This window comes from Felis catus, chromosome D4 (assembly GCF_018350175.1).
Source record: "Felis catus isolate Fca126 chromosome D4, F.catus_Fca126_mat1.0, whole genome shotgun sequence".
In the NCBI taxonomy this organism is placed as follows: domain Eukaryota; kingdom Metazoa; phylum Chordata; class Mammalia; order Carnivora; family Felidae; genus Felis; species Felis catus.
In genome coordinates, this window is record NC_058380.1 from 52,485,400 (window position 1) to 52,508,197 (window position 22,798).

General features: G+C 36.6%; 1 long non-coding RNA gene across 2 annotated transcripts in view; it reads left to right on the forward strand.

Moving 5' to 3' along the window:
• Positions 1 to 13,822, forward strand: part of LOC123381609 — a 46,036-nt gene extending 32,214 nt beyond the window's left edge. Inside the window, exon 4 of one of the 2 annotated variants that reach the window (XR_006588837.1) lies at positions 12,585 to 13,822. This is a non-coding gene — a long non-coding RNA (uncharacterized LOC123381609). Of the gene's footprint in view, positions 1 to 6,546; positions 7,593 to 12,584 lie in introns of those variants that run through there. The other variant, XR_006588838.1, reaches the window with a different exon arrangement.
• Positions 13,823 to 22,798: the final 8,976 nt, after the last annotated feature.

Consider the following 22,798-nt stretch of genomic DNA (forward strand, 5'->3'; position numbering starts at 1 on the left):
TGAACAGGGACTCAAGGAAGCCTTGATGAACTGAATTTCAGAGAAAGCAAAACCCTTCATAGGACAGCATACTTGCCCTGCTTTTTCTGGAAGTGAGTGGGATTGGGGATGGGGGGAATGGGTCACCACAGAAGCAGAGAATTTAGAGGGCAATGATGATATAGTGGTACTGAATGGCTTATAAATTAGATGGAGAGCATATTACCATGAAGATTCCCAAAAGTATGCAAAAGTAAATCACTAGGGCTAATAATTCTCAGGACATCTTCACTTCTAACTTGTGCACAGAGAGTAGTGCTGGGGAAGGGGTTAGAGAATGGAGGGAAATCATCTTTTCTTAAACTTTCATATGGCACTTAAATTCTGGGGCAGTGTCTGTGTTAAATCAAAGCATGTTTTCCAAGCATATCAAGTCAAAATTACATGAAATAACAGCCTCATTTGCTCCCAGTTCGAATAATGGCAAGATCAACAAAAAGCCAAGTAGGTTTTGGGTTGAACTAATCATGAGTGAACTCAACCTAATTAAAGTGGTTCAAACGTCACTCAATTTGATGAGGAAGAACCTGAATGGTCAGCCTCTCATCCTGTCCAACAAAGGAGGTGACATGGCTTGTGCTATAATAAACAAAATAACACAATATACTTCTAGCTCTACCTTTTTAAACAATGCATATAGGGGCGCCTGGGTGGCGCAGTCGGTTAAGCATCCGACTTCAGCCAGGTCACGATCTCGTGGTCCGTGAGTTCGAGCCCCACGTCGGGCTCTGGGCTGATGGCTCGGAGCCTGGAGCCTGTTTCCGATTCTGTGTCTCCCTCTCTCTCTGCCCCTCCCCCGCTCATGCTCTGTCTCTCTCTGTCCCAAAAATAAATAAACGTTGAAAAAAAATTAAAAAAAAAACAATGCATATAATAATTCTAAAAAGTGCAAATAAATAGTAAACTATGATCCCAAATCAAGAGAAGACATAATTAGAAGACTATATTATGTAATCATTCATACAAGGACTTTTAAAACAAATACTCTAAATATGTTTTAAAAAATAGGATAAGATTTAAATAAAAAATTAGGACTATCATGTAGAGAAAAGAAAAGTAAGATAGAATGAAGTAAAGATTCTATAAGACAATATCTGATACAAAAAATGCATTGGATGGGTTTAAGAACAACTTGGAGACTAATGAAGGAAAAAATCATTGAACTTGAAGGCCAGTGAGTAGAAATTATCAAAATTTCAGAGAGAAAAGTATGTAAAAAAAAATTCAATAGAATGGCTTGCAGGATAATTGCAAACAGACTAACATATATGCAATTGGAGTCACAGAGTTAGGGACGGAAGAGAGAATAAAGCATGATTTTTAAAGATTCTCTTCAGTTCCAAGGAAAATCATCAGCCCACTGATTCAAGAACATGGCATACACCAAACAGGTTAAATAAACACTATAATCAAACTGTGGAAAACCACGAGTAAAGCTAAAATACTAAAACCAAACAAACAAAAATACCAGTGACTATAAGAGACGCACAGATGAATAACAATAAGAACTATAAGTTCTGATCAGAAACAAGGCAAAGCAGGAAACAAGAAAAGGACATCTTAAAATGCTGAAAAGAAAAAATCGACTGTATCCAGTGAAAATCTAGTGAAAAAGTCTTTATCCAGTGAAAATATATTTCACAAATGAAAGCAAATAAGATACTTTAGATAGCCAAAGCCTAAGAAAATTTGTATTTAGCTAACACCATATGAAATGCTAAAAGAAATTGTTCAGGCTAAAGCCAAAAGAATAACAGAATCTGGAATCTTAATAGCAAGAATATAGAGAGTGGGAAATTATAAAATTTGTGCAATTATAAAGAATTATTTTTCCCTTTTAGTAATTCTTTAAAAAAACTCTTCAAAACAAAAGTAAAAATAATACATTGTAAAGTTTATAAAATAAGTAGAAGTAAAGACTATGACAATAACACAAAGATAACACAGAGATCAATTGAAATACATTGTTTTAAGGTTTTATTTATGCAAAGTGGTATATTTCAGAATAGACTGTCATAAGTTCAGAAGGAACATATTGATTCCTATGGTGACCACTAAATATTCACAGATACAGCTCAAAAGACAATGAAGGAGTAAAAAAAAATTTTAACAACTCAGTGAAAAATAAAGGCACGGAGGGAGAAAGACCCGAAGAATAGATAGGACAAATAGAAATCAATTAGGAAGATGACTGACTTAAGCCTGATAGTATTAATAATTTAATTATATGAAAATCATCCAATCAGTCATGTTAAAAGGCAGGATGTCAGGATACAAAATAAGATTGGGTACAAAACCACTAGAGAATTCTTTTTAAATGTAAAAGGACGTCTGGTTAGAAGTAGAAAGATAAAAAAATGTAAACCGTGAAAATAATACGATAATATGACTATATTACCATTAGGCAGAGGGCTGCCAGTAATGGAATATTATTAGGGCAAAACAACATTCCATAATGATAAAAGGGATATTTCATTAAGAAAACACAGGAATCAAAAAAGAAAAAGAAAACACAGGAATCCTAAATGTGTATGTACCTTGTAATAACAGAAATTATAAGTACATGGAACAAATTTTAACAGGTATAGGAGAAGAACTAGATAGAAAAACAATTATATTTGGAGATTTTAACACTTCTTCCCAGTAATTGAAAGATTATAAAAAAAATTAGTAAGAATATGAGAAGTTCAAATAACACTGCCCACCTACATGATCTAGTAGATATTTTCAAACTAAACCCAGCAAAATCAAAATACATATTTTTTTCAAATGCAAACAGAACGTTCTTTAAGATAGTTAATATGCTGGTTTGTAAGATGTCACAGAATGGCAAAGGACTGAAATCCTAGAGTATGCTTTCTGACCATACTGAATTAATTTAAATATCAGTACCATTAAGACATCCTGAAAAATCTCCAAACATTTGAAAAGGAAACAAAATATTTTAAATAACTACGATGCCAAAGAAGTAACAAGGAAATATAGGAAGAATTTCAAATTAATCGATACATTTTTGAAAATTCAATATTTGTGGGATGCTGGTAAGGGATTCTTTAGAGAGAAATGCAGGTCTAAAATGTATATATTTGAAAAGAAGACAGATTTCAAAATCAATGATCTAAGTGTCCACCTAAAGAATCTGGAAAATAGCAAATTAAAGAATGTGCAGAAAGATTTTTATACTAGCATGTAGTTGAGGGAAGAGACTTTACTCTTAATTAATTTTACACATGCTGAGTAGAGAAGGCTTGAGTTGACACTCATCCAACATAATCTGAGTATATGTCTCACTGCTCTGCCTGTACCACCTGTACCACACATAGATGCTCATGTACGTATGTACACACACACACACACACACACACACTTTCACATTTTTCTCTCTGGAGAATCCTAATGGATAAGGCAGATAGGATGTCTTCTGCTGCTGCCCTTTCCCACCCCACGTCAGTCTGAGTGTGTCTTAATATCATGGCACACAGAAAATATGGTTCCTTCATTTCTTTGAGCTGTGGTGACTAAAGTCAGCTGTGGTGACTTTGTTGTAAAAGTCCCAGAAATATTACATATAGTGACCTGGCATGAACGGCCAGAAAATAAGAAGTGGTCTTTAAAAATTATGTAAAATCTTCCTGAAATATCTATAAGTAGATTATGTTACAGTAGGAATAATCTGTGAAATCTATTCTTTAAAGCACGAGATCCCAAGGAGAGGCTATGGTAGCAATACTATTCTCTGTTAATCTCTCTATGTATTATTTTCTAATCATTTTGACTCTGAAAGTGTGTTTTAATATCCTGTCTTCCTACTCAAATTTTCCATTGTCTAATAGTCACCAGTAATTTTCAAATATAAAAATCCATGGTGGGGCACCTGGGTGGCTCATCTGACTCTAGGTTTCAGCTAAGGTCATGTTCTCATGGTTTATGAGTTTGAGTCCTGAATCAGGCTCTGTACTTACAGTGTGGAGCCTGCTTGGGATTCTTTCTCCTTCTCTCTCTCTGCCCCTCCCCCACTTGCTCTGTCTCTGTCTCTCAAAAATAAATAAAAATAAACTTTACAAAATTAAAAAAATAAAAAAATATCAGTGGATAAAGAGTACAGGAAGGAAGCTATCTGGGAGAGTCAGCAGCATGGTATTTCCTAGAGACTCAGGTGCAGGAACTTTTTTGGGATGTACAGAATGTAACCTCTCCATTGCAACCTTGAGATGTTTTCTTCAAGTCCATTGTTTTCTATGTAGGACTGTTGGACCCATTTTTTGGTCTTAAGATCTGCTTTGTTAACAGTGTGTCTTAACATTAAGAGGTATTTTATTTAAGAAGCTTTATTCCAGATAAAAATACCAAATTAATTTGTTCCAGTTTTGTTGGAGAAAAATAATACATTTCTGAGCATTCAATCTTAAAGCTCTCTAAGCAGATATTAACAGCATCTATGAACCCTATGCATTTGAGAAACATTGTGGAAATAGGACAAACACTTGCAAGTACGGGAACCAGGAAACCCACTCACAGCTCATCATACAGATAGGTAGATCCATTGAACAAGACAGAGGAAATAGGTTTTGCCTCCTTCCAGAACTGTGTGTCCCAGACTTGGTAGGCAATGTTTATTTTGCACTGCAGACCAGGTAGGATAGCCTATGTGTAACTATGTTTTCAGCTCACTCCAGAGTGTCACATTATATTGAATGATGAGAGTAAAATTTTCCATTGTGTTATAAAATACTAACAGACTTAGAGTAATGGGCTTTCCTAATAGACATCCTCTAAAAGAACATATACCTAATAAGAAGTAGCAAGATATAGGAGGATCTTAGCTGTGTATAAACCTTAGTGGGGGTGGGGAGAAGAGTTGTCAATAGGAATACATTTTCTAATAGTAACTAGAAGGTTGCTTATTTCTGGTGCAACTTTGCTGTGTCCTCCACCCCGACATGTTTCTTGCTTCAAGGAACAGAGGGAATGTTTCAGAAATAAGATATTTAGAAATAAAACTTAATAAATAAGCTATTTTTTCCTTTTATAAGAGCTATTCTCAATACCAGTATCTTTTTTGTAATGTTTATTTTTTTAGAGAGAGATAGGGTGCGAGCAGAGAGAGAGGGAGACACAGAATCCAAACCAGGCTCCAGGTTCTGAGCTGTCAGCCAGAGCTTGATGCAGGGCTCAAACTTACAAACCACGAGATCATGACCTGAGCTGAAGTTGGACACTTAACTGACTGAGCCACCTAGACGCCCCCTCAATATCAGTATCCTTTGTGTATCTTTCTCTCTCTTGCCTTTTTATTTTCCCAGATTTGTGATGACTTACCTTGTTCAATTAATGATAGTTAATATGGTAACCCCAACTGGCTATATATAATCATGGTAAAAATGTGTGTGTTGTTATTAAGCTGGTTTAACCACAAATTTCAGGGTTTGAAATGTGGAAACAGAAAGAGAGGGTAGGAGGAATAGCCAGATTTCAGTCCTTCTGAGATCTAGGTGGCCAGAGACTTCCCTGTACTGGAAAGGAAGACTCCTCTTTGTCGTCTGACCTGCTCTGTTTCCCCATTGGGCAAGTGGCCCTATTTCCTGTCTATATTACTGTTTGGTGATGTGTGTTATGCCTATTAGTGGTTTTGAGGTCTGAAGATGAGGACATTCATTTAGGGAACAAAGTTTCAAGTGAAATTGTGAAGATATGGACATGATAACATACATAGGCATTTCACTACACTAGAATTTCTTAGCTAACACATAAACAAAAGGAGACTAACTGATGTGAAGTAGACTAGAGAATTGAGAAATAAGTTTAAAGTTACCCAAACTTTTTGAAGTCTTCTGAAGAAAGGAAAGACAAATTAAGGGAAAGACTTCTCAGGAGTAAGTTTGTTGGCAAACACACACACACACACACACACACACACACACACACACACACACACACCATGCATGGGGAAAAGTTTCCAAAGTCTGAAAATTTACTGCTTTATAACATTTTTTTAACCTTCGGGCCTTAGTTTTGCAGTCTCTAAAATAGAATGAATATTATCTTCTTCATAAGTTACTTTGCAGAATGAATGAGATGATACTTGTCAACTGCTTACAGTGCTGCAGGCAGCAGGGGCTCACTAGATGTAGCTATAGTCGTTTTTCATTATCCTTCATAAAGCGAACAGAGACCCTGGGGAGATTAAAGAGGAGTCCCTCATGAGTGATTGAAACAGGAAACTCATAAACTATTTCCAAGAGTAAGATGCCCTCCATTGAAAATTAAGTTCTCTTGTCAGTAACAAAATATTAAGAAAATTGCACTGAACCATATTGAATACACATGATTCCTAGAATACGTTAGAGAAAGTACAATAAATAATATGTTTGAAGTTGAGCCAAATAACAAATAGAAATTATACTCAGTATATTTGAATCATGTGGGGAAGGACAAACTTCTTCATAGTAAATGGCAAATAGCTTATTCTGGGAAGATAGAGCTGATACTCTTCCCCTTCACATCCAGCATACACAGAAACATGGTGATCGACAGGAAGAAGTTAAATGCAGAGGTACCATCACCTGCGGGAGACTCCTGGGCTAGAAGCACGAAGATGTATTAGACACTGTCTCTGGAGCGTCTAAGGGGAGGGTGTGTTTTGATTACCTGGGAGAGTGGTCATTTGTTGGTGTGGACCGCAGTCCTCTGTTCAGAAAGACTGTTAGGGTTTCTGTGTCCTTTATCTTTCTTAGCTCTTTATCTTTCTCTCTTCCCATTCTCTTCCTTTTCTAAGTCTTTTTTTGTTTGTTTTTAAAGATAATATTATGTTTTTAGTTCATCCCAATCTGGCATTTTTTAAATAATGAAAAATAAGCTTTAGGAGTGAATAAATTAAGGAGAATTTAATGAAGTCTCCATAATGCTGTTGGAAAGAAATAGACATGTTGATGACTAAGGAATTCTACAGCTCTAAATTGACTCCTGGTCCTTTACCTGGAAGTGCCTAAAAAACATGTCAGATCTGGGGTGAGCTGTGTCACAGGGGCAAAGAGGTGGGGCAGACTACAGGGTCTCACAAGACATGTCAGCGAATGAGTAAAAAGAACACGATCTGTGGTAAAAATATTTGCTCAGCTGGAAATTTCTTTTAGTAGGTGTGTCTCAGTGGAAATTTTAGAATCTACCATGAATAAGATTCCAAATAATACCTGTCAAGGTTGAATTAGAAAGAAAGAAAACAATCAGTTGAGGACTAAATCTGTAACTGAAAACTATCCTAAGATTTCTATTGAGACAATTTTTTTGGACTAAGGGACAAATATTTCTATTTTAAAATGTTCATAAAACAAGAAGCATCACTATTGAATCTGCAACTGTAAAATCTGTTTTTTATGTTGGGAATATTGCTGTCTTTCTACTTACAGAAATTTCACTCCATTAGCTTCATACCTAAGTTGAGCTTATGTGGGAGTGCTTACTTAAAGTTTCAATTAGAAGAAAATTCCATGAAATGTGAAGAATGACAGAGGTACAGTGACTGATGAGTAGCAAGAATGGTGCTCCTTTTTAAATTTATTATTATTATTTTTTAAATTTCATTTTTTTTAAATTACAACAAAATTAGTTAGCATATAGTAGTACAACAATGATTTCAGGAGTAGATTCCTTAATGCCCCTTACCCATTTAGCCCATCCTCCCTATCACAACCCCTCCAGGAACTCTCTGTTCTCCATATTTAAGGGTCTCTTATGTTTTGTCCCCTCCCTGTTTGTGTATTATTTTTGCTTCCCTTCCCTTATGTTCATCTTTTTTGTCTCTTCAAGTCCTCATATTAGTAAAGTCATATGAGTTTTGTCTTTCTCTGACTAATTTCACTTAGCATAATACCCTCCAGTTCCATCCACGTGATTGCAAATGGCAAGATTTCATTCTTTTTGATTGCCAGGTAATACTCCATTGTATATATATACCACATCTTCTTTATCCATTCATCTGTCGATGGACATTGGGCTCTTTCCATACTTTGGCTATTGTTGATAGTGCTGGTATAAACATTGGGGTGCAAGTGTCCCTTTGAAACAGTACGCCTGTATCCCTTGGATAAATACCTAGTAGTGCAATTCCTGGGTCATAGGATAGTTCTGTTTTTAATTTTTTGAGGAACCTCCATACTGTTTTCCGTAGTGGCTGCACCAGCTTGCATTTCCACCAACAGTGCAAAAGAGATCCTCTTTCTCTGCATCCTCGCCAACATCTGTTGTTGCCTGGATTGTTAACATTAGCCAAGGAATGGTTCTCTTTAACACTAGTGGAAAGGCAGTCTCTTCATTTCCTCTTCAAGGCTTGCATTTTTCCTGTAATACCATTTTCTATACAGGTTAGGAATCCTGGTCTGACAAAGTAAAAGTGAATTTGTAGGTTCTTCAATTCTAGCATTTCCAAATACTCCTACAAAAGGGATATAGTTACTGATTTGAAGAAGACCAGAAATATTGGGAATGTCTTAGAGACAGAATGTAGGAGAAATCAGTAATCTTTGGAGACATGGAGGTGGGTATTGATAAGCAGAGAGGTGCAGTTAAGCCTACTGCTTCATGTGTCATGCGAGAGTTGGGCCCTTGCAGCAAAGATCCCAGACACAGCATATGAGATCTTTCGGGACATGCTGATGACTGAGAAATAATGTTTAAGAAAATGGAAGGGAAGTCCCCTTTACCCTTAGAATCATATTACTCAACAGACTACCTTTTCACGAAGAAAATCACAAATAAGTAGCTGGGGCATCCAGAATAACTCAGAAGAGAAAAACCATGACTTAGAACTGATGTTTTTAACTATCGTAGGGGTGTCATAAGGCAAAGATGTCTGAATTTGGAGATCATTCCACTGTCAAATTTTAATGAAATGCAAGGGAAACAAGATGGATAGAAGATAAAGTGTAGTAATCACTTAAATCTCATTAAAAAAAAATAACAAAGGAGTGTGTGTAGGCTAGTATCTAAGTTTTCTCCGTCCATTTCCTGAGTTAATCCAGAGGAGTGGCAGATCTAGAAAACATGTAATTGAAGAGGGCAACAGTGAACTGCATCTAGGTACAATTAAAAGCTAGAGACAGTATTAAGTGTTAACAGTTTAAAATGGGAATACAGTGTCAAAGAGGGTTGAATCCGGGCTTTGCAGGGGAGCAAATTAATGTCACAGAACTTATTTCATGAAGCTTAACTGTTCCATGGAGATTTATAGAACCTTAAACTGATGACAAAGAAGTTTCAAATACTCACCGTTTTCTAACAAAAGCCCAAAATAATTGAGGTCTGACATCTTTCCAGGACTTAGTCATGGTCAGATAAGCTCTGCTACTCAAACTGTCCATCACCTTTCCTCTATTTCGTTTATACAAAACCACCACAGGGAGGTTAAATATATCAAAGAACTCCTTTGAAGTCCTATATAAGAACCTAGAAATGAGTGATGTGGCTTGTGCTACCCTTTCCTATTGAAGAGAAAGTATGTGTCCACCACCCACTAGCTAAGTAAATGTGGTTCTGAGAGAATAGTCTGTGGAGATGAAGGAAGTCTGATAGAGAAGAAAATAAATACTGGCATTTCATTTCCCTTTTGGAAGTGTTCCTATGAAGTGATTTGCTGATCTGAAATCTATGCCTTTTTGAATAGAGCAATAAGGTAACCGGTGGGGTGGGGGAGGACAAGGTAAAAAAAAAAAAGGGGGGGGCTGGGGAGCCATGTAGCAGTCAGCCTCCCACCCTCAGTGCTTGGAAGAAGATGAGCTTGAGCTGTCCTGTAAGCACCCACCCAAGAAAGTTGTTTGCTGTCTGAATTGATTGTATGAACAGAGGTTGAAAATGTAGCAGAGAGTGGAATGAAATGAAGTTGGAATCGGATATCCCTTACTAGAAAACCATGCAGCCAGGAAGAGGTCTCTGGAGAAGTCCTTAAGGAACTCACATGTATCTAATCCACGTTTCCAACAAACCTGAGTGTTGAGCTACTTATAGTCACTATTTAAGGAAAGAAAGAGCAGCAGCCAAAGGGGGCTCTAAAAGCAGGCTGAGAATAAAGAGCTACAGCTCCTGACTCTCCAAGCTTCTTTGGCAGGAGTCTGGAGGAAGAAGAGAGATAAAATTAAGTGCCATATAAGACTGGACATTAAAACAAGTCTAAAGAACTTAAAAGTGACTCAAAGTTAGGGAATCTGTCCAGTATGTAGTCATGCTACTAGCAGTCCCCCCATAAGCAAGTGCCATGGTGATCAAACAAGGAAAGGTCTTTATTACAAGAAGCACCCATGAGAGAAAGTAGAGAGGAAGCCTGGGAAATCTGGGGGAGCTAGTTGTCAAATGAGAGCACAGGACTGACTCCAAGTGAAGGAGAGAGGTCATTGGGTGAAAATGTCATGATCAGCAGTCTAGGGAAGCTTCAGCAAAGTGGGAGTCGTTATATAAGGCCTGTTAGAAAAATTCCATGTCTTCCAGGAATGGACTTGGTGTCCATTAGTGTCCTGCTCTACAGAGCAGAGCACAAGTTAAGACTGATCAGTAAAGTGAGTACATCAGATAAGTTGATCAGCTCATAAGAACAGGAGAAAAATTATTCAGGATCTAGGACATGACTGAAGTAGGTTGGTACTGACCAAATAGCCCAGTAGCAACCGTGACCTGGACAGGGAGAAGAGAGAAAACTGGAACCTTTAAAATGACATGGAATCCTAGGACCACCAATTTAAATGTTTGAAATAATTAATTTAGTTGCCCTTGATGTTGGTTATTTATATATTTACTCTGTGTCGTACTTTATTTTACCTTATTTTTCCTCAACGTTACTAGTTCTGTAAAAGAGACGTTATTTCACCAATGCATTTGAGATTAAAGAAAAAACTTTCAAATCTTCTGCTTAAAAAAACAAACTTTTACTCTGGACATAATGATTTTTAAAAGCAGATTAAATAGTATAACGAACCCGATGTATTAATCCCTGTCTTTGACAATTTTCAAAAACTTGTTTAATCAAATTGCATCCCCTATTTCATCTACATGGACTATTTGGAAGCACATCTGACACATAAAATAATTTTACTATGGGGTAGGCTCTTATAAAATGATAGGTAGGCTTCTTTAGATCTTTATCTTTATAAAAATAGTGGAGTTAAGATTTTTGTTTCAGAGTCACTCAGAGAGCTTAGAAAGGCAGTACAAAGAGTTACTGCTGCTGAAGCTTGACTTAATTTTGATGAATTAATTGATTGCAAAAATATTTGTTAAAAGGATGCTTCATGGGGGGAAGTTTAAATACTGATTAATAGCTTAAATATAAGAGCTCTATCAGTTTGAGTCCAAATCTCATCTCTAAAACTTCATTCCTAAACAAAGGATAGCAAAGCTGTTATCCACTGGCCCTCTAGGTATTGATTTGTACAATAAAACTAATATTTACCTGTTAAGTTGATTGTAAGAATTAAATATGTCGTATAAACACTGTCTTTTGAACAATGAGTGGTATGCATATGGTAGCTAATGCTGTTATTTGTACATCATTGGTGAAGTAACAATGAGAGATACTAGGGAGAGAGAAGAGGAACTCCTCGTGAGAAATTGATTAGATTGAAATAAGTTTTTCCTAGAATAATGGAGTGATGCCAAAGTTACATCATGTTAGCAGTCTGGGAAGCAATAATCTTTCTGTGGTGCTCAGAGGTCTTGGCATTTCCCGTCCTAGACTTTCCTCCCCAAATTAGTATTTTCTACCTACTGTAGCTGACCGCAATTTGTTATCCACTCTAACCTTAGCAGGTTATCCTAAGTTTCTCACAGAACATGTAAAACAGTGTTTAACATACATACCAAATCTAAGCTGGTTCTTTTGCCTAAATTGACAATATGATCCACAAATTCATATGAAAATGCAAAACATTTGTACAGTAGCCAAAATAATATGGGAGGCACTCAACCAGACAAAGTTGGAAGTTTCACCTCTCAGACACACTATGGAATATAGTCAATGGAATATAATTGAATATCCAGAAAAAAAAAAAACTTACATGTCTGTTCAGCTTACTTTGAACAGAGATGCTAATATAATTAATTGGAAAGGAATAGTGCTAACACAGGGCAGTAACACCAACATCCACATGCAAAAGAATGAAGTTGTAACTTTAACTCCTGCCATATATAAAAAGTACTCCCAAGTAGATCAAAGACCTAAATATAAGAGTTAAAACTATTAAACTCTTAAAAGAAAACAGAAGTGAATCTTTACCACCTTGGGTTAGGTAGTGATTAGCTAGATATGATAGTAAAGCACAACCAACCAGAGAGAAATAGATCAATTGACCTTATCAAAACTTAAAACTTTTGTACTTGATACCATCAAGAAAGTTGAAAAAACAGCTCAATGAATGAGAGAAAATATTTGCAAATTATATATATTATAATGGACTCAGAGTCATAAAAAAGAACTCTTACAATGTCATAATAAAAGGAACCGACCCAACTAAAACATGAACAAATGATTTAATGGATGTTGACCATTTTTATTTTTTCTTTAGAGAAGTACAGGAAAAAAATGCTCAACACTGTTGATCATTAAGAAAATGCAAATCAAAGCCACAATGAGACGTCACTTCACAATCACTGAAATGATTATAATGGAAAAGACAATAAGTGTTGCTGAGGTTATGAAGAAATTGGGACCTTCTTGCATTGTTGACTGGGATGTAAAAGGATGCAGTGACTTTGGCAAATAGTTGGGCACTTCCATAAATGTTAGTATACTGTATACCGTATGAGCTAGCAATTCTCCTGGGTATGTACTCAAGAGAAATAAAAAAATACATGTCTACATAAAAGCTTGTACGTGAATGGTCATAGCTCCCATTATTCATAAGGGGAAAAACTCTAATGTTCACCAACTGGTGAATGGATTTTAAAATGTAGTATATCCTTACAATGGAACATTACTCAGACATAGACAAAGAAGAATGAAGTACAGGTACATGCAACAACACAATTGAACTTTGAAAATATTATTCTAAGTGAACAAAGCTAGTCACAAAAGACTATAATAGTGAGATTGTCTCTTCTGGACCTTCCCTATAAATCGATCTATAGAGCAGAAGATAGATGAGTGTTTGCTCCAGGCTTGAGGTGGTGTAAGGTGTTTGGGAGCAACTGATAATGGGTGCAGAATTTCTTTGGGGGATGATGAAAATGTTGTAAAAATTAGATTGTGGTGATAGTTGCACAAATCTGAGAATATGTTAAACATAATTGAATTGTCAGCTTTAAATGGGTGAATTTTTTGGCATGTGAATTGTATCTCAACAAGCCTGTTTTGAAAAGCGTAATAATCAAAGTATGCCAGAGAAATCTGAATTAAGACCTCAAATTCTAGTATTTCTAAGCAGAAACTTAGGGAATATGAGGAGGCCAGAGATTTAAGTGCTTTGAGGAATATGTCATAGACTGATCAATGTAATTATCTGAGACTTAATAATGCTGTTTTATTAGAACACAAAAAGTCCCTGTTCACATTGACTGGTTGGATTCCAGAGGTCAAAAAACATGAATTTGCTGGAGTGCTGGAGGAATCTCATGAGCAGAGAAAGTTTTGTTAGCTTGGGCATTGAGGGATATCAGATTGTTGGGGAGTTGATGGAATGAGGTAAAAGATTTAAAATTCAGGGCACCTGAGTGGCACACTTGGTTAAGCTTCTGACTTCAGCTCAGGGCATGATCTCATTGTTCATGGGTTCGAGCCCCGCATCAGCCTCTGTGCCAACAGCTTGGAACCTGGAGCCTGTTTCGGATTCTGTGCCCCCACCCCCACATTCTCTTCCCTTCCCCCGCTCATGTTTTGTCTCTTTCTCTTAAAAATAAACATTTAAAAAAATTGAAAAAATGATTTAAAATTCTTCAGAAAGCCTCCAGAGCTTTTTCATCTATCAACACTTTTTTTAAAGGGCCAGGTAGTAAATATTCTAGGTTTACAGACCATATAGTCATTGTAATGACTATTCAAATCTGTTCTTTTATTGAGATAGCCATAGACAGTATGTACATGATGGAGTATGGCAGTGTTACAATCAAACCTTATTTGTAAAACAGGGCGATGTCTGGATTCAGCCTATAGACCTAGTTTACCATCCCTGCTATAGAGGAAAGCCAGTGCTACAGAGGAGATCTGGAAGGGTCTATTGTCTAGATCCAGTTCCTGGATCTTCTGTTGTGGGGTGAAGAGAAGAAGGTGAAAAGTTTACAAGAACGCGCATGTAACACATTTGATTCTTGTGAAGGTATCTAGTTTACCTGGGAACTTGGAATTCCAGGCCAGTCCTGTGCATGCGAAGAGGCTAGGGAAGCAGATCAGCCCCTCACTTTGCATGTACTCTGAAGAGAGGCAAAAGTGTTACATGAAAGGTAGTTAGGGTTTTTATTGTTTTAATTATGTTTTAGTAAAAAGAAAAAATAAGAGGCCCTGGTAAAAGTGTATAGAATTTCCTTAAGACGAATTTAATTCTTATCTGACACACAGATGTGAATGCCACTAAGGAAAGTTGAGTCCAAAGTCTCATGTGGGTTATGATATATTAAAATCCTTACCCTGTGGGATTTTTGCATGTCCTCTGGGAAACTATTCAAGTAATACTAAGACGTTATGGAGACATTTAGGCTATTTAGAAATTGTCAGCCAGCTAAAAATCTTAATGGGAATTTAAAGAAAAAAATAATGGCAACAGAGCTTAGATCCCCTCTTGAGTGTTTCTTTGAAGGCACATAGCAGAAGACAGAACATTAGGAACCCGGGCTCTGAGTCATGGGGATTCATCCTGATGACTCTAGAGAGTTCTGTTTTGCCATCTCTCCATCCCTCCCTCTTAGATGTTTTCCTGTTTATTGTTTGTACTGATGTTAGGGTGGGAGTTCATTTACAAAGCACTATTTTCAAGGTAACCCACGGTATGTGACATCTTTGTCAGTCCTCAGTTAGGAAAACCAGTTAATGAGGTGAGAGCAGAGTGAAAAAGGCATCTGGGACCATGTCTGAGATTTTTGATGGCCTTGGTGATGATATTTGTGTGAATTGGTTGGAGACCCCCATGTTTCCCATTCCAGAACTGCTTTTAATGTCACTATTTTTCCATTCAGATAATTTGGCCCCTTTATTTACTGAATATAACATTTTTAATTATGTGAGCCACAGTAGGTGCAAAGCTCAGGTGATGCATTTAAGGTGGATGACTGGCTTTGGAATCAAGTGATTGAGAGTGGAAAAATGTGACTCTGTCCTTTATTCCAAGACATACCAAGTAGCAATGTAAATAACAACTGGGGATTTTATGAGAGCTACAGGGTTGGAGAAGAGCTGGAGTTGATACCCAGAATTCTCCCTCTCCACAAATCTAAGTCCCAGTGAGAAATACCTATGCTTTGGTTTAAAAAATATTTTTTTAAGTCACTAGTCCTTGTGAGTGACATCTTTTGTTGGTTCAGTTAGTGCTTCTGTAATATGTTTAGGGACAGGTTCATGTTCAAGGTGAAACAGGAAATGGTAGAAACCATGGCTTTTGTTGGGGAGAATGGTATAGGAAGTAGATGTGAGAGAAGGTGAGTGTAATTGATCGCAGTAGTAAGCCTTAGTGACTCAGGAGACCACACGTGAGTCTTGTATCCTCAATGGACATTGTCCCTATTGCCCTTATAGAAATATTCCCAGGGGCTTCCAAATAGTTATCTAGTCTAACACCTAGGTGTTGTTCCATGATACTTTGGACCTGAAAACTGACATAGTTGAGAAAACTAATACCAGGAATCCTCACACTAAGAGTAGGAGAAATGTTGAGGTAAGCATCCTCAAACTCTGAGAAAAGATAAATTAGAGGAATACTTGTAGACTTGAGGAAGGCTAGGGCTTTTTGGTTTGTAATTGAAATTGGGCGGAAGTTCTAACTTCTCTCAGAATTGGAAAGAGCAAAATAAAAATATTTGTATAAATTGGCCAGAGAACTTCAAAGTTATTAGGGAGCCATTGCCACCTGGCTCCATCACTTTGATCTTTGCTGCTTACAAACCTTAGTGTCCTCACTTAAAAAATTGGGCTAATTTTATATTCCTTATATGGTTGTAGAGCAAATAAAAGAGGACACAGTAAAGACTTATAAAATGGTTGCTGTTTTGTATTAACTTTGTATCGTCTTTAATTGTAATAAAATTGAGACCATCAGAGATTCTAGGGAAAACACAGAAATAAAAATAAACTTTCCTTTGCTATTATTGTACCGATTATTTATTCTTCTTTGCCCAGGAATATCTTTTTTCTCTATTCATTAGTTTTGGTGTCAATTGGAAATTATCACTACATTGATGACACATTTAAAATAAATTTGCCTGTGTCTTCGAGGAAAGTAGATCAGTAAAAGCAGTTCCTGAACTTACAGTGAGGATGGCTTGTGCTAAAGTTGGGGAATGTCATTGCCCTTCTTAAAATCCCTCAGTGTCCCTATTGCTGTTAAAATACCATTGCTTTGGAATCCAATGGAGTTTTTTAAATTTTTTTCAAACAAAAAATTTACAAATTCCTAAATGGCCTTAGAAGTTTGATGATTATCTGGCTTCTGCCTTCCTCCACAAAGGCCTGTTATACCACTATTGTTTACACTAAGATCATGAGCCAGCTTTGAGTTCCTCAAATGCTTTAAAATCTCTTACATACTGTTCCCTTTAACTAGAATACTCTTCCCTCAAGCTCTGCATCTGCTTAATTTTCAATTTAAATTATAACTTCTCAAGGACACAATTTCTAACTCTCCTCCTCTCTCCTGGAAAACCAATGAAATTTATTTCCTCTTGTTACTGTCTCATGGCACTCTGTTCTTTTTCTGAAACTTTCGATTCTGGTGAGTGAGTGAGTGTGTGTGTGTGTGTGTGTGTGTGTGTGTGTGTGTGTGTGTGTGTGTTGGTGTTTTAGATGTTTTCTCTCCTTAAGCAGACTTTAAAATTCATAGAGTAGGATCCATGCCTTTTTATTCTCCACTGCCTACCTACAAAAAGGTCTAGCACATGTTATCTGTTCAATAAATATTACTAGAGTATGTGGATGACAGAAGTGTAACTAGAATGGCATTCCTAAGATGACAAGGCATCTATGCTTAGTTTACTGTTCTCTGTCACACAGCAGCATTACTGGTAGGAAGAGTGTATCAGAGAAGCAGAGTAGGATCGTAGGAAGTTTTTAGCAATGTTTCTGATACTGGAAAGTTACGGTCATGGGCTGTTGTAGCCCAACAGAGTTTACTTTATAGTGAAAGACACAATGATACACAGTAGTCCCCTTTATCCATGGGAGGATACGTTCCTGACTCCCAGTTGATGCCTGAAACCACAGATGGTACCGGATACTCTATACACTGTGTTTTCTTATCATGTGTACCTGTGATAGTTTAATTTATAAATCAGGCATAGTAAGAGATTAGCAATAACTAATAAGGAAATATAACAATTGCAACAACTTACTGTAATTCAAGTTATGTGAATAAGGTTCTCTCCCAAAGGATCTTCTTGTACTGTAACACCTTTCTTGGGATGGTGTGAGATGATTAAATGGCCTGCATTGGGATAAAGTGAAGTGAATAGAGATGTTGTTACATAGCATCAGGCTACTGTTTGACTTTCAGGAGAAAGATTATCTTATTCCGGATCATACTTGACCACGGGTAGCTGAAGCCATGGAAAGCAATACTGTGGATAAAGGGAGACTCCCACATCCCCAAAGAAATTGCAATTAATGGAATAATGCTTGTGCTCGTTTGGGGAATGAACCTGAAAGCTATTTTCCACAGAAGTCAATGATCAATTAAATTGAAACCTTAATTCGCATTGCCCCCTTGTATTAGGGTTCTCCAGAGAAACAGAACCAACAGGACACACACACACACACGTACACACATGTACACGTACACGTGTGTGTGTACGTGTGTGTGCGCGTGTATGTGTGTATATGAATTTTATTCTAGGAATTGGCTCACACAGTGATGAAAGACAAGAAGTCCCAGGATCTTCCATCTTTAAGTTGAAGAATCAGGAAGTTGGTGTAATACTCAATTTTGTTCTCAATTATGAAGGCCTAAGAATCTGGGGTGCTTTGAGTATTTGGAGGATTAATAGTGTAAATCTGGGTTCTGTGTTCAAGGGTCCAAAAACCAGGAGTGATGATGTCTGAGGGCAAGAGAAGATAGATGTCTCAGCTCAAGCAGAGAGAGAGAGAGAGAGAGAGAGAGAGAGAGAGAGAGAGAGAGAGAGAGAGAGAGAGGAGAGAATTCATACTTCCTCTTTGGGTTGTAGTCAGGCCTGCAGTATATTAGATAATGCCCATCCACATTGGGGAAGACTATCTTTTTTACTCAGTTCACCAATTCAAAGGCTAATCTCTTCCAGAAACACCCATGCTGATACCCCCATAAATAATTTTTTACTACCTATCTGGGCATCCCTTAGCCTAGTCAGCTTGACACATAAAATTAACCATCACACCCTTGCATAAAACATTCAGAGACTTCCCAATTTGATTGGAATAAAATCTAAACTTCTTGGTATACGATTTTAGACATCTTAACTTTCCCCACTGTATGTACCCTCTCTTCCCACCACAGATTATTAAACTCTAATCCCATAGCCCCATTTCTCTGTTGAACTGGTGCAAAGTTCTTTGCTGCCTGAATGACTTTGGACTAACCCACTCTTCCCCTGGCCCTTTGCATGGCCAAATCGTCTTGCTCTAATTCTCACCTCAGATATCATTTCTTCAGGAAAGTTCCAATGACTCCTTCACCTCTTTAACCCATCTTCCCAACATCCTCCCCTAGGGCAACTTCTGTGTTTAGGAGTCTGGTTCTGTTTTTTATTTTGTTCCTGAATTTATTCTCTGTATTTATGGGTCCATTTTTTTTTTTCGTTTGTTAGTTTTTTTCAGATTTCACATTTGAGTGAAATCATGTTATCTTTGACTGGCTTACTTCACTTACCCTTAAATCCATCCATGTTGTCTGGCACAAATGGCAATATCTCATTTATTTTTTATAGTTGAGTAATATTCCACTATGTATATATACCACATCTTTATATATCTAAATTGTACTACTGGGTATTTACCAAAAGCAGAAGAAAATACCTAATTTGAAAAGATATATGCACTCCAATGTTGATTGCAGTATTCTTTACAATAGCTAAGATAGGTAATTGGTTCAAATGTCCATCAATAGATGAATGGATAGGAAATGAATATTATTAAATGCATCAAAATATTGAGTGGATATCACTGCTTGGCAGAATAGCAAGTTATTTCAATGTTCATCTTCCCTCTTTTCCACATATTTCAAAGTTCAAAAATACATACTTTTCTCATTAGTATTTAAGTAAAAGCTACTATTTATAATGTTACCATTTCTCCATGAGAAAGAGTAATATCTGAAGTCACTTAAGGATAAAACTAGGTCTAATGGAAGAATGCCTTTTACAAACTCAGTTGACTTAGTAATACAGAGTTTTTCGTAAAAACCAGAGCTGGAATGCCTAAAATGATAAAAAATGGGAATGTTGTAGTAATTGATGGATTGTCATTGGGAAAGTTTGTGTCTATATTTTATATAATATAAAAATATTATAATGAGATGTCTTGATTTTTAATTAGCAGGCATGTCTAGTTTTTCTGTGTCTGTAACCCAAATTAGAAACTTAAACCTTTAAAGTGAAAGTTGAGTTACCAAATTATTTTTATTGCATATTTAAAAATGGGATTTATGTATGGATATTTTTAATGTCTCTGAAGAAAACTGATAAATCCCAATAATACCATTGCTTTTGAAGCATTTCAAAGTTAGATGAGATTGGGAAATACTGAAAATGTCAAAGACAGAGATAGATGATCTGATTGTATGGATAATTTCCTAGTTTAGCCAAATAACCTGAAAATATACTTTGGGCTAGACATGTATTTTAAATGATGCAACAAATGTTGGAAGAGGATATAAAAAAGAAGTATCCATTTCTTGGTTGTTAATTTGCATTTGAAAGTGTTTTTCTACCAGAATAAACTATAATGGTAATTTGAATTGAAAGGTATTATAACTTGAAGCGTAACAGTGTATTCACTTTAGAATAGTGATATTATTTCTCTTAATACTTTAAAGTAGTTCTTTTTTTCTAAAGCCTAGTGCTGCTAGCACTCATTTGAAATTTTAATTTAATATCCCTAAGAAAATTAAAACTCTTTTCATATTTATGATTTTCCATATTAGGAAATTCTAAGCAATCTATATAAATGAAATTTTAGAATTAACCTAAAAGGATCCAAGATGGGTGGGTTTCTTAGTCGTGCTCCAGCTGTAGATAACTTCTGCTTCATGTCAGTGCAGGGTTAGGGGCAGAGTGTTTTTCTGTTCCATGCCCATCAATAGGCATTTTCTTCCTTGTACCTGACAAATGTCTAGGACACAGCCTGTTTCTGTGCCCATCCTCCATCAGGAGCCAACCTGTACCTTGTACTCTAAATGGTCTGTAGAGTTGAGATGAAGTATCACCTTTAAATGTAGTGAAGTCGTCATGTGTAGACCACAGAGGGGTTCTCTTCCAAGTGTTTCAGTCTTGAATTCTGTCATATCAGTAATCAGTGGAGGCTCAGGGAAAAAGTTTGATGAATGATGTGGACTTATGTTGCATGTAAGGTTCCCTGGGATTCTAAACTGTCATGGTAGCACATATTTTGCCTTTTAATAATTCATTTATGTTTCAGCTGTTTTCTTCTTACTTGCTCTTATGGTGATGACCTCTTCTTTCTACTGTTTGACAAAAAGGAAAATAATTTGTACTCTTGTCTCTCATAGGAGAGGTTTGGAACTCTTTGGATTTCAGTTTTTCATGTTACCTTGGAAGCTCAGCTCCATCATGGCCTGAAAAATTAGGATTTTATACACTATATGATGTGTTAATTGTTATGGTAGAATTGACGTGTTTTTGACATTCTCTATTTTAAGCAGAAGTGGGAGTCTAATTAGTTATTTGTACATACTAGCCATTCATTGGAAAGTAAAACTAAAAAATACTATTTAATTTTTTTTAATGTGTATTTATTTTTGAACAAGAGAAAGCAAGAGACACAGAGTGTGAATGTGGGAGGGACAGAGAGTGATGGAGACACAGAATCTGAAGCAGGGTGTAGGCTCTGAGCTGTCAGCACAGAGCCTGATGTGGGGCTTGAACTCACAATTGGTAAGATAATGACTTGAGTCAAAGTCAGACACTTAACAAACTGGGCCACCCAGGTGCCCCACTCCAAATGCTACTATTAATAATAGTTTTAAAACATGAATCATGGAGAGATATATTTAACAAAATGTTAAAGAGCTTTACACTGAAAACAATAAAACATTGTGGAGAGGAATTAAAAATACATAAGTAAATGGAGAGATGCGTCAACTGTGTTTTTGGAAAACTCATTATTTATAAAATTTCATTCCCCAAAGCAATCTAAATGCAATCCCAATCCAAATTCGAAAATACATTGCTCGTGTTAAGAACTGAAAATCTGATTCTAAAGTTTATGTAGAAATGTAAAATCAAAAAATCACTAAGGCATCTGAAAGAACAAAGTTGACGACTCTTTATTACTTGATTTGAAGATTTGCTTTAAAACTCAGTAACTGAGTGAGTGTTGTATTGGTGAAAAGATGATCAAATAGAATAGTGTATCAAAATAGAGGGTCCAGGGGCACCTGGGTGGCTCAGTTTGTTAAATGTCTGACTTTGGCTCAGGTCACGATCTCCTGGTTTGTGAGTTCAAGCCCGGCCTCAAGCTCTGTGCTGACAGCTTAGAGCCTGGAGCCTGCTTCAGATTCTGTGTCTCCCTCACTTTTTACCCTTCCCTCACTCGTGCTCTTTCTCTGTCTCTCAAAATGAATAAATGTTTTATTTATTTATTTATTTATTTATTTATTTATTTATTTATTTATTTATTAATTTACATCCAAATCAGTTAGCACATAGTGCAACAATGATTTCAGGAGAAGATTCCTTAGTGCCCCTTACCCATTTATCCCATCCCCCTCCCACAACTCCTCCAATAACCCTCAGTTTGTTCTCCATATTTATGAGTCTCTTCTGTTTTGTCCCCCTCCCTGTTTTTATATTATTTTTGTTTCCCTTCCCTTATGTTCATCTGTTTTGTCTCTTAAAGTCCTCATATGAGTGAAGTCATATGATTTTTGTCTTTCTCTAATTTCACTTAGCATAATATCCTCCAGTTCTATCCATGTAGTTGCAAATAGCAAGATCTCGTTCTTTTTGATTGCCGAGTAATACTCCATTGTGTGTGTGTGTGTGTGTGTGTGTGTGTGTGTGCGCGCGCGCGCATATATTTACACATACATACATATACATATATATACATATATGTGGATACCACATTTTCTTTATCCGTTCATCTGTCAATGGACATTTCGGCTCTTTACATACTTTGGCTATTGTTGGTAGTACTGCTATAAACACGGGGGTGCATGTGTACCTTCGAAACAGCACACTTCTATCCAGTGGATAAATGCCTAGTAGTGCAATTGGGTCATAGGGTAGTTCTATTTTTAGTTTTTTGAGGAATCTCCACACTGTTTTCCAGAGTGGCTGCACCAGCTTGCATTCCCACCAACAATGCAAAAGAGATCCTCTTTCTCCACATCCTTGCCAACATCTGTTGTTGCCTGAGTTGTTAATGTTATCC